Source organism: Esox lucius, chromosome 8, assembly GCF_011004845.1.
Source record: "Esox lucius isolate fEsoLuc1 chromosome 8, fEsoLuc1.pri, whole genome shotgun sequence".
NCBI classification, from domain to species: domain Eukaryota; kingdom Metazoa; phylum Chordata; class Actinopteri; order Esociformes; family Esocidae; genus Esox; species Esox lucius.
In genome coordinates, this window is record NC_047576.1 from 28953546 (window position 1) to 28966389 (window position 12844).

The following is a 12844-nucleotide window of genomic DNA, read 5'->3' on the forward strand; positions in this document are numbered from 1 at the left end:
GAAACACTTTGCCCATACATAGGCACTGGAGTAGCCTAGTGTTCAAAATGAATTCAAGCTCCTACATTTCAACTTTATGTACAGTAAATCCCACCATGAATTGGGTTAAGATAGCCTGCGGTTTCCTAGGTAGCAATAGCATGTCCCCAGCAGGTGGGATTAGTGAACGACATAATACATTACAGTTTTAAATGGCACACAGGGGAGCACAAAGGGCCCATTGAGGCCCCGTCTGTTAATGGATTGTAATAAAGAGAAGCTGGAGCGGCCTGAAAGAGAGAGCGCGACCCAGGGCTTAAGGCTTCATAAAAATACGCCATCCGATAGCTGCTAATAAAATAGCTCACCACATTCGCTGGGCGAGCCGGTCATTTCTACATTTCTAATGAGTCACCCTGGGTGAGCACACAGGGGTGTAGAGGAGAACGGTGATGCAAGCAGAACCTTACTCTCATCCCAAAACAGCCACTATGAGAACACCGAAGACCTGTGTTGACACACGCTGGCCTGTGTTCTCCAGTCTGTTCTCCGCGGTGACACACTCTGGCCTGCGTTCACTGCGATGACACACTCTGGCCTGTGTTCTCTGCGATGACACACTCTGGCCTGTGTTCTCCGCAATGACACACTCTGGCCTGTGTTCTCAGTGATGACACACTCTGGCCTGTGTTCTCCGCGATGACACACTCTGGCCAGTGTTCTCTGGGATGACACACTCTGGCCTGTGTTCTCCGTGATGACACACTCTGCCCAGTGTTCTCTGGGATGACACACTCTGGCCTGTGTTCTCTGCGATGACACACTCTGGCCTGTGTTCTCCGCAATGACACACTCTGGCCTGTGTTCTCAGTGATGACACACTCTGGCCTGTGTTCTCCGCGATGACACACTCTGGCCAGTGTTCTCTGGGATGACACACTCTGGCCTGTGTTCTCCGTGATGACACACTCTGCCCAGTGTTCTCTGGGATGACATACTCTGGCCTGTGTTCTCTGTGATGACACACTCTACCCAGTGTTCTCTGCGATGACACACTCTACCCAGTGTTCTCTGCGATGACACACTCTGGCCTGTGTTCTCCGCGATGACACACTCTGCCCAGTGTTCTCTGGGATGACATACTCTGCCCAGTGTTCTCTGCGATGACATACTCTACCCAGTGTTCTCTGCAATGACACACTCTGGCCTGTGTTCTCCGCGATGACATACTCTGCCCAGTGTTCTCTGCGATGACACACTCTACCCAGTGTTCTCTGCAATGACACACTCTGGCCTGTGTTCTCCGCGATGACACATACTGGACTCTTTACTCGGTGTACTCAACAAACACCTCATCTGACATCGTGGCTAAAATGCAGGGGATCATCAGGGGATCAGAAGTCACACACACACACACACACTATGGCTGTCTATATCATAGTCAGTGACCCTCTAGCCACCTCAGATATACATACAGTTAAGGAACAGAACTGAAAATATATTAAACGTGGTGAGTTGAGCAACACGTGACGCTTAGTCGCATCAGATTAGGGGGTACCACTTCAAACAGCAGGAGGGGTTGGAGGGTTATTGTGTGCCATACTGTTTACCATGAACCCCTTCTCTGGCAGAGCTGGGACCCTCTCTAAACCTCCAGCTAAATTGCTCCCAGATTCTCTTCTGTAAGCCAAGAATCAATTGCACGGTGCTGTACAAAGAATGTATTTGCTGGTTAGCCGCTATGTCGACTTCTGCTTGTCCGCGTTCAGCTCCGCGCCAAGACCCGATGACATGAAATAACAACGCAAACGACATGGCCCCTAACCTAAAGAGTATGACGAAAGGAAGGGTGAGGTCATCATCCCGGGACAGGATGCAGCAATGTCTTGGCCGAGTCCAGTCATCTTCACACACCCTCCGTCGGCCTGTCGCATTGTGTACCGGCCCACGTGGACGCTTACAGTATCATCAGACTCCCCACGGCACTACAGCTCCCAGCTCCCATCACGTCTATGAACTCATTTGGGTTTCTTATGTTCTCCTTTCATTTTAGCGGAGCAAGCATGAATTATGTCCTACAGTAGTTCAGACAGCAGGGATCTGGTCATGGTTCAGGTTCAGCCTCCTGTCTGCTCGATGCTTCCAACAGAGTAAAGAGCGGAGACACAGACTGGAAGAACGCCAGAGAGAAAGAGAGTGAGAGAGAAGTAGACTTCTGTCCCCTGGGAGAGGCCAAACACACACCCACAGAGAGGAGGGCCGGGCGGAGCAGAGGACGAGAGCAGAAGAGAGGGAGGGAGTGGAGGGAAGGCGAGGGAAAGGGAGAAGACTAGTATGAGGAACAAAGGAAAGTGCAGAAGGAGCGATCAGAGAGGAGTATATAGCTGGTAGGATTTGGACTGAAGGGTTAACTTGAAGACAAACAAAACCATCACTTGCTGAAATCTGGTTTCTCCAAATGTTCAGACTGTAAACCAGCCAGACTAAATCCAGTAGCTGGAAGGCCTTCTTAAAGGATGTCCTACAGAGAAAAGTGACTAGTCTGAGATAAGAAGCCTGAGTAGGGCCTGGCAGGTCTGGAGAATAGACCACTCAGAGTGGTGTGTGTGTGTGTGTGTTATCGGAGCACCATCTCTGTTCCCTCTGAGACAGGTCGAGACACAAGTCTGAGGAATGGCTCTGTCAGACAGTCAGTATCCTTTCCACCCTCAGCCCGGCTGTATAAATACAGTACATGTAAGGTAACATTGACGCTTAGAGTCGTTTTAGACTACAACCACCACAATTGTTGTGAAAACTGTTTCATTTAAATAATCATTAGTCATTAGTCATAATCAATAGTCATTCAAATGTTCCATTCACAAAACACGCAAACTAATGTTTGTGACATGCAGCAATTAACATCTTTTAATGTTTAATGTTTGTGACGTTCAACAAATGATGGATCTCCAACGCAAATCTGGCAACAAGTCTTGTTCATCTAAATAAAACTATTGTACTACAGCACACATGACAACACAACAAAACAACAGATTCACATACTACAACCCTAAGATGAACATACTGCAACACAGTAAAGTGTTGTAGTATGTGTATCAGCTGAGCCAGAAAGATACAAGACAGCATCAGCTACATTAAAATACATATGAAAACACCTGGAAAACATTCACAGCCTTGTGTGTGAAATTAACTGTAAGCGAAGATATACTGGTCAGGTTGGAGGACCTCCTCCGACCCTAATGATAACAGCCCAGCTGCCCCCTGACCAGTGAGACCTGACGCCGCTAAAGCTTCCTCATGGGCACCAGTTGCTGATGCTTTCTGGAAAAAACCGGGCTCTTCAGAGTCAACAGTCTGTCGCTGTTAACGACAATTGACTGAATTTGTTTATTAAAGCGTGTCACCGCTTAGTTTCAAACAAGAACACTTAACAACTTCATTATTACAAAGTGTTGCCATGCATACCGCTGTGTATGATGTCCTGTGTGTGTGTTTGTGTGTGACCTTGTGTTTGTGTGCGTACGTGTGTGTGTGTATGCGAAACCACCACCTCAACTTGAGCTCCATCTGTTAGCAGGCAGGAAAGCAAAACCAGGGGACACGCAGCACATGAAAGCAGTCCTGAGGTACAATCAATTACATCCTAATTGCTTGCGGATCTGTTTCTTTCCGTAATTTGGAGCTAAAAAGAGGAGAAACACTGACTTGGCTCCAGTTGGCCTGTTAGATCCATTACAGATTGAAACCATTCAACTGTTACTGAGAGAAAGCAGCGGGTATGAAGTATGTCAATTGCTGGAGTCTCACTCATCCACAGCAGAGCTGCATGGCTAGTCATCACCCAAGGGTGAAAACACTCCATATTTCATGTGATCACAAACCAGCGAACTCACGGCGCCCCGCAGAGCACTCGGACCTGGGCGATGCTGAGCCAGGGAAATCGCAAGTCAACGGCTCGTAGCGGGTGCAATTCGTCAACGCTTAAATGACAAAACGGCAAGCTACCGTCTCGAACGGCTTCTGAGAGACACGGAGGACTACAGTACAGGGCGCGTTCCGTCTGCTCTTGGTATGCGCGAACCGTCTGCGTCCTTAAACGCCCCCTGGTCTTACACTCCACTGGGGCCCTCTGTACTGTGGGCTGCGGTTACCTATATTTGGTTCATGGGTTTGAGGGAGGAGGTCAATTGTCATTTCTCTAGGGGGGGGGGACTTCTGTGTTTATATGATGATCAACAACGTGGGTCTGTTCTTACTGCGAGCCACCGGGAAGTCACCCCAGAGGTCCGCTATTCCGATAACTATAAGCACCTGTCTTGGGTGTAGCGCAGGGAGACAACACATTATCCAGACCTCCTTCGATGAGCGTTGTTCAGCTCTGACAGAGACCAGAGGGGATTCCAGTGAACGCTGTCCGGCATCCGGCAGGCTTTGTCGCCCTGGGTGCTCAACCCCGGGAATATTAAACCCAGTGAATAATGGTTCCTCTTTCTGGGGGAGATATAGAGATGGCACAGAGGGTCTGCCAATCAGCCAGGAGAGCGTAGGGCGGAATGTGAGCATGGTATGTGCCAGTAAACCCTGAGGGCCTGAGGAAACATCACTGATAACGATGGACCCGCTCCACCAAAAGCCATGAACAGTGTGTGTGTGTGTGTGTGTGTGTGTGTAACTATGCGTCTGTGAATGTGTGTGCATGTTTGTGTGTCTCTTGGCAAACTGGAGTGCCCAATGAGTACCTGACGCTGTTCAGCATGCTCCATACCAGCATAGCTCTCCCCCTCCCCCTCTCGCCCCCTCACTCCCCCACAGTGAGGGGAACAGCAAGCTATTATCCGGCCCAGTGTTATCTGCCAATCAGGACCTAGAGGATCGGGGTTGTTTCACACACACACAAGGACCCTTTCTCTCTCCTCTACACACACACACACAAGCCTGGGATTCCAACACACAGCCGCGCTTTCTTACAGTGAATCAGCTGCCAAGCTGGGCTGGAGCGGAGCTGTGGAAACAACACCCAGACAGACACCTGAAGAGTCTCCCACATCCTGACGGGCATACACACGTGCACATGTACTCGACGGAACCACACACGCGGTAGAACCACACACGCGGCAGAGCTGGTGACAAGACATGCCTAGAGGAAGTGTTGAAACTGTATGTTAGTCATGAGACACCATTAGACAGTTTGGGTGATGAATGAACCTACATCAGGTGTGAAAGGTGAGTCAAAAAGATATTAATCACTCTCTGGATTTCACTTTGTTCCAGAAACAGCTAATTGCCACTTCTTTGCTTCCTCTTTGGTGCTAGTCTGCTGACACATCCAATGACCCACTAGTTTCTTCTTTGTGCTGGCTTCTGTATTTTAATGTCATCTAAACCTGGGGCAGTATCGGGATCCAGTAATAGGCAGAGACCTGTCTCTCCGAAACAGTCAGTACCTCAGGGCCGGAAACGAGGTGAAACCCACTTCAGAAGCCCCATATTTACTACCTGGGACTGGGAGGCCTCATCCACGGTACTATAAGTAGATTTTATAGGTAATTCATTCACGCTAAGTAATCCATTCATGCTAGGTAACCCATTCATGCTAGGTTAATACATTTACGCTGGGAAATATATTTAAGCTAGGTTATTATATTTAAGATAGGTAACAAATTCACGCAATGTAATACATTTAACCTAGGTTAATACACTGAAGCTAGGTAATACATTTACGCTAGGGTAATACATTCATGGTAGGTAATAAATTTACGCTAGGTAATACGTTTAAGATAGGTAATACATTTAAGCTAGGTTCCGCGGCTCTGCATCAGACAATGCACAACTATACCAAGAAGCTAGTCTGGATAAACAAGTCATGACAAGGAAAAATGAGGGAGACACAGGAAAAGATGAATGAGTGTGTTTCTGCTCTGGCAGATCTTTTCCAGGCTGCAGTTTTGTAACAGTAGTGTTATGTATCCTGACCGGAACCATAATCCCTCAGTGGTGAAAGACACGCAGGCAATGGGGTTTGGGTTTGAGAGGTTAGGGGTCTTTGGAATCAGTTCAGACTCCCATCCCTCCCCCTTGGTTATAAAATCAGCTGGGAGCAACACACCTTAGAATACCTGAGTTGAACAGGCCAGCCCCAGACAGTTAACAGAGGTATGCAATCACACGGTCACGAGGCAAAAATGTCCTCCTCACAGGACACCCAAAGTCGGTCTGTCCAGTCGTACTCCTGTCCAACAACAAAGAGATGTGCCTGTGCTGTGTAGCCTTTGATCTGGGCCCTTCTGCTCCCCTCGTCTCCTTCGGTCTGATCTATCTCTCCCTGCATCTCCCCAGACTGCCCTGCACAGCCATGCCCTGCGCTCACAAATCACCAGGACAGAGGGCCAGCCAGTTGACGGGGGAGGGAGAGCACCTCGTCTGTCTCTGTCTCTCTGATGTCGGACGCTTGGGGTCAAAAGGTTAGGAGGTCAAAGGGCGTTTAGCCTTCAGGGGTTCAGGTTGGCATCTGTGTCCCTGTGGTGAGCAGAGTCTGGACAGCCTGACGAGAACTACCAGAGAGTAGTTCAGTGAGCGAGGATTATGTTAGACTAACACATCAGGATTATTTTACTGTAGACTATAGAACACATCAGGGCTATGTTACTGTAGTCTATAGAACACATCAGGGCTATGTTACTGTAGACTATAGAACACATCAGGGCTATGTTACTGTAGACTATAGAACACATCAGGGCTATGTTACTGTAGTCTATAGAACACATCAGGGCTATGTTACTGTAGACTATAGAACACATCAGGGCTATGTTACTGTAGTCTATAGAACACATCAGGGCTATGTTACTGTAGACTATAGAACACATCAGGGCTATGTTACTGTAGACTATAGAACACATCAGGGCTATGTTACTGTAGACTATAGAACACATCAGGGCTATGTTACTGTAGTCTATAGAACACATCAGGGCTATGTTACTGTAGACTATAGAACACATCAGAGCTATGTTACCGTAGACCTATAAAACACATCAGGGCTATGTTACTGTAGACTATAGAACACAGACTATAGACTATAGAACACATCAGTTCTAAAGTTACAGTAGACTATAGAACAAATCAGGGCTATGTTACCGTAGACTATAGAACATATCAGGGCTATGTTACTGTAGACTATAGTACCCAGACTATAGACTATAGAACACATCAGTTCTAAAGTTACCGTAGACTATAGAACACCTCAGGGCTATGTTACTGTAGACTACAGAACACAGATTATATACTACAGAACACATCAGGGCTATGTTACTGTAGACTTTAGAACACATCAGGGCTAAGTTACTGTAGTTAGATTCACGTGAGGGCTATGTTACTACAGACTGTAGATCACATTAGGGCTATGTAACTGTAGACTATAGAACACATCAGGGCTTTGTTACTGTAGACTATACAGTAGAACACATCAGGGCTATGTTACTGTAGACTATAGAACAGATCAGGGCTTTGTTACGGTAGACTATACAGTAGAACACATCAGGGCTATGTTACTGTAGACTATAGAACACATCAGGGCTTTGTTACTGTAGACTATACAGTAGAACACATCAGGGCTATGTTACTGTAGACGACAGGTGTCAAACCGGTTCCACGGAGGGCCAAGTGTCTGCAGGTTTTCGCTCTCACCTTGTACCTGATTGATTAATTAGTTCACTAATTGGTTAATTTCTACCCCCACCTGGTTGTTCAGGTCTGACCTGGGAACCAATTTAAAGGAAAACCCAAAGACCTGCAGACACTCGGCCCTCCGTGGAACCGGTTTGACACCCCTGCTGTAGACTATAGAACACATCAGGGATATGTTACAGTAGTTAGACTCACGTCAGGGCTGTGTTACTGTAGACTATAGAACTCGTCAGGGCTATGTTACTGTAGACTATAGAACTCGTCAGGGCTATGTTACTGTAGACTATAGAACTCGTCAGGGCTATGTTACTGTAGTTAGACTCACGTCAGGGCTGTGTTACTGTAGACTATAGAACTCATCAGGGCTGTGTTACTGTAGCTACACACACGTCAGGGCTATAGGATGTTTATGTGGACTGATCAGCGACCCATACTGCCCCCATGTGTAGTAAAATAAATCAGAATCCATCCAGTCACACACGGAGCATAGAGAAGCAACCATCTCGGATCTTCAAAGGCAAGCTCAGAAAAGCTCAGAATAAGTCTGGGTGTGTGTGTGTATATGTGTGTGCGTATGTGTGTGCGTGCGTCTGTGTGTCTGTCTGTCGATCTCTGAGTGTGTGTACATATTTTATAATCAAGGTAAAAGCCAAACATCCCTGCAAGGATAATAAAAAAGAAACATTTGAAAATTATTTTTCTGTTCCCAAAAAAGCAGATTTTCTGCCTATGAGTTAAGTTTAGGGTACATTGTACAATTGGGGTTAGAATGATTGTGTAGATTTAGAGGTTATAGGTTAGAGGACATACAATTCTGAGTAGGAATAATGTTCAGGGTCCCCACAGGAATGGTATTATGTGTGCCTGTTTGTGTTTTTGTGTCTTACCAAGTCAACTGAAGTACCAGAGCTCTACTCAGGTTGTGGGAGTGAAAGAAAAAGCACACAGAGAAAAAGACAGGCAGACAGAGAGAGACAGTCACGCAGAGAGAGAGACAGACAGAAACAGACAGACAGATAGACAGAATGACAGACAGGCAGATAGAGATAGACAGTCACGCAGAGAGAGAGACAGACAGAAACAGACAGACAGACAGAATGACAGACAGGCAGACAGAGAGAGAATCTAATTCCCAGCGATGCGGTATGTATTTCCTGTAGTAAGCATACGTTTTGTTGGCCAGGTCATGGATGGGTCAGTCTAAAGGTAGAAAATGGAAGCCGTGGCAGAGTGCTGCTCAGTTTGCAGTAACTGGAGCAGTGTTACACGGAATGATATTCCATCCCTACATAGCGTGTAATGCTGCAAGCCAGTGCCTCACTGATGTCTTGCCAACAGGTGTCCTGCAGTACATTAACTCAAACAACGTAACACTGAATGGCAGCTCACAACAAACCATGCCAATTGAAGGAGTCTGGATTTAGTGTGTGTTTTAGGTTTTACATGTACCATATGACCATATGAACCAAAGACATCCACAAACTATACATTAATTAGAAAGAGGCAACAGACAGAAATACATTTTCTAGAACCCATCTACGAAATATAGTATCTAATTGTTAGGACGAGGAGTTAGGTTAAGGGTAGGTTTATGCATAAATGTTAGGTTATTTTGGTTAGGGTAAAGGTTAGGTTATGGTTTCTAAGGGTTAGGGTTTGGTTTAGGATCATTAAATAAATATTGCTATCTAAACATGTCTGTGCGATCCATGTTTATGTGTTTATGAGTGGAACTGGTTACCATACAAAGATGAAACCTAAAAAAGCATTCCCCATAAGCGAATACCAACTCAGGGGTTAGGTTTAGGGGAAAATGTACAATTGGCCATATTATTAACATTGGGGTTCCTTTGAGGTTTATGCATGATCGGTTAGGGTTAACAGTTAGGGCTGGGTTAAGTTTAGGCATACAAGGCAGGTTATTGAGATTAGAGTTAGGGAACATGGATTTCTGGTTTAAGTCTCAGGTTCCCACAAGGATAGAAAAACAAACATTTGTATGTGTGTGTGTGTGTGTGTGTGTGTGTGTGTAAAACTGCATGTATTGAATGTGTGTGCTACCAGTGAAAGCCAGAATCCAAGTCTGAGAGCTTGTCTGTCACAACTACACTCGACCAGAGCAGAGCAGAGAACAGTACCCTTGGGGGAGGCTATGGGTTCAACACACATACTCATATAAGTCTCTCTGGCTCTTTTCAGGTTAATCCAAAAACAAAAACACACCACCTAGGCTACAACGTACTGGCAGATGGAGAGCGAGAGGATGGACAGTTATAGAGTGAAAGAGAAACAAAGAAAGTGTAAGAGTTAAATAGGGAGTGAGAGAGAAAGACCTGCACTTCAGAACCTGGAACAACGAATTCTGTAACAGAATGTTTCTTCAGTTGTTCTGGAAACCTGGGCCTCGATCCAGAAAGTGTCAGAGTGTCAGAGAGCTGATATAGGGAATCATAATGAATACGAATATATGGACCCCATCCTAGATCAACACACCTTTTGTGAGATGCTGTGTTGATACGGGTCCAGACCGTCACTCTCTTGTCCTCCCAGAAAACCACAGCCGAATAACTACACATTTATACCCATTCTCCCACTCTCTAAGAATAACTTTTTTACTTAACCAGACAAAAATGTTTACAGGGGACATGAATCATAGGGTCAAAAGCAGCTCACAGTTAATTGTGGTGCCAGAAACAGAGAGAGGGATATAGAGAGAGCAAAAGAGATGGAAAAGACAGAATGATAGAGAGGGAAGGTATGAGAGATGGAGGGAGGGAAGGAGGGAGGGAGAAAGAAAGGGTGATCAAGAGACAGAGTCAATGAGCGAGATGGAGAGAGGAAGAAACAGAAGAACAGAGAGAGGAAGGACACAATGAGAGAGCAGTAGACAGAGGGGGTCAGTGGAAAGCTCAGGGAGGAGAGAGAGGGGGGACGGTCTTATTAGACCAGGCTTAACATGGGGCATTTTCTGTTCTGCAGACAGACCCAGCTTAGCTCTGGCTCCCAGGGAGACATCCACCGGACTGGGAGGGAAGGAGGGCACAGTTCAGTCTGATCGAAAACACATGGTCCCACACTTGTCAGTTCACTTTCTTCAGCTAGTGATTTTACCTGTGTTTGAGTTGTGATACCACATGTATTTGAGTTGTGATACCACATGTATTTGAGTTGTGATACCACATGTATTTGAGTTGTGATACCACATGTATTTGAGTTGTGATACCACATGTATTTGAGTTGTGATACCACATGTATTTGAGTTGTGATACCACATGTATTTGAGTTGTGATACCACATGTATTTGAGTTGTGATACCACATGTATTTGAGTTGCGATACCACATGTATTTGAGTTGCGATACCACATGAATTTGAGTTGCGATACCACATGAATTTGAGTTGCGATACCACATGTATTTCAGTTGCGATACCACATGTATTTCAGTTGCGATACCACATGAATTTGAGTTGCAATACCACGCAAATTTGAGTTGCGATACCACATGTATTTCAGTTGTGATACCACATGTACTATATTTGTTAACCATAAAATAGACTTGAATGTAGGATTGTATGTTGAACGTAGCTCATGAATCTTGAACGTAGCTCAACAATCAATGGGTATACAACATTCTTTTAGGCAAAACGATTTGTGTTGCAATCGCGGAGTTCCACTTTAATTAACATTTGCAGACGTGTGAGCGTAGCTCCCTGCAACCAGGAGTGCCATATGAGAGGAGAGGTGTTTCCCATACTGCAGTGCTGCTGAAAGACAAACACTGAGAGGTGTGTCTCAACCTCTATTTATTTGATTGGCCCATAACGCTTTAGTTGGATACTGCTGTGCATGTAATATGGTGGAATTGAGGCCTCTGTGTCACACTGCTGAGTTAGACCTCAGCGTAGCTTTCCATGTTTGTTATTTTACAGAGTTGACAGTTCAGAAAAATAAAATACACTGTTGCCACAGAGAAAAGTCTGAAGGGGTATAGGAGAGGGAGGGAGGTAGGGGGGGAGAGAGGGGGAGACAGAGGGAGACAGAGAGAGAGACAGGTGAAGGTGTTAACTGAATAACATATTCAACTCGTGAATCAGAATCCCTGACAACCTAACCAGCATTCATATTTGTGTTTGTTTTCACTTGTCATACATCTTCTATAACTATGCATACCTTTTTAGAACATTATACATAGATTATACCCAAAATACTTTGTGTGTAATGTTTGTAGTAATTTAATTTATGTTTTCACTGATGTTAGGTATTACACGTTTCTTTTTTTCCCACTTCCTTTGGGCGATGAGAAAAATGTATTCCATGCCAATAAAATGATAAAATGGATTGAGATGGGAGGGAGAATGTGTGCCATTTAGGGTTGTGTTCTGGGGAAGGGCGGGGGCAGAGGAGAGGTTGGGGAAACACCGCTCCATAGCACCAGGACAGGGGCTGCAGTATCAGTGACAACTTCACAGTTCCACTAATACCATGAGTCTCGGTCATAGAAAGAAATATAGCACCCCGTTAGCCTCTAATCTTCCAGGGACCTCGGTCAGGGTTGTCCTGGGGTCTGTATCAGCGACAACCTGGTTAATCCTCCCCGGGGGACAGACTATTCCAGGATCAGTGGCCCCGGCACAGAGTTACATCAGGGCCATACAGTGCTGCTGCTGTACTCTGGGGGAAATCTCCCCCTCTCTCTACAAAGCCTGATAAATGACTAGTATTAAAATGACTGGACCTTTTCTGACACACACACACACACACACATACACACACAACCCCTGAGCTGGCATGAATTAGGTTTAATTTTCAGTACTGTATTTGTCAGATAGCTAGGTGACTGTTTATGTTCAATGCCTCTAGAAATTGTTGTTTGAAAATTATTTGAGCGGTCTGTCGGGACATTATCTGTTCCAGGTGACAAGACCTTTTTTGCCCTACAACGAGGAGGTCAGCTCTCCTGACCGCAGCCAACCGCCCATACAACACAGCCAACAGCCTGTGAAGAGTCCCAACCCTGAGTCATAATGACTGGTGGTTAACCAACAGGCGATGAATACTATAATCCTAACGCCCTTTCACATTTAGTCCTGCTGAGGGTTCCCTGACCCACCAGAGCAGAGAGCTGGAGCCCAGAGACACTGCAGCTGAAGGAGCTCTAGGCTGCAGCCCAGAGAGCACACATCTA

The 12844-nt window shown here is 45.8% G+C and overlaps 1 protein-coding gene and 1 long non-coding RNA gene across 3 annotated transcripts in view; one reads left to right on the top strand and one right to left on the bottom strand.

Annotated features, from left to right (window-relative positions):
* ror1 (receptor tyrosine kinase-like orphan receptor 1) overlaps positions 1–12844 on the bottom strand; it is a 129381-nt gene that overhangs the window by 72342 nt on the left and 44195 nt on the right.
* On the top strand, positions 4882–12679 carry LOC109616008. Of its 2 annotated transcripts, none has more exons than XR_002197036.2 (3): positions 4882–5202; positions 6316–6440; positions 12574–12679. It is a non-coding gene; the product is annotated as an uncharacterized LOC109616008 (long non-coding RNA). The 2 variants fall into 2 exon arrangements; XR_002197035.2 differs by lacking the exon at positions 12574–12679 and adding an exon at positions 9859–10374.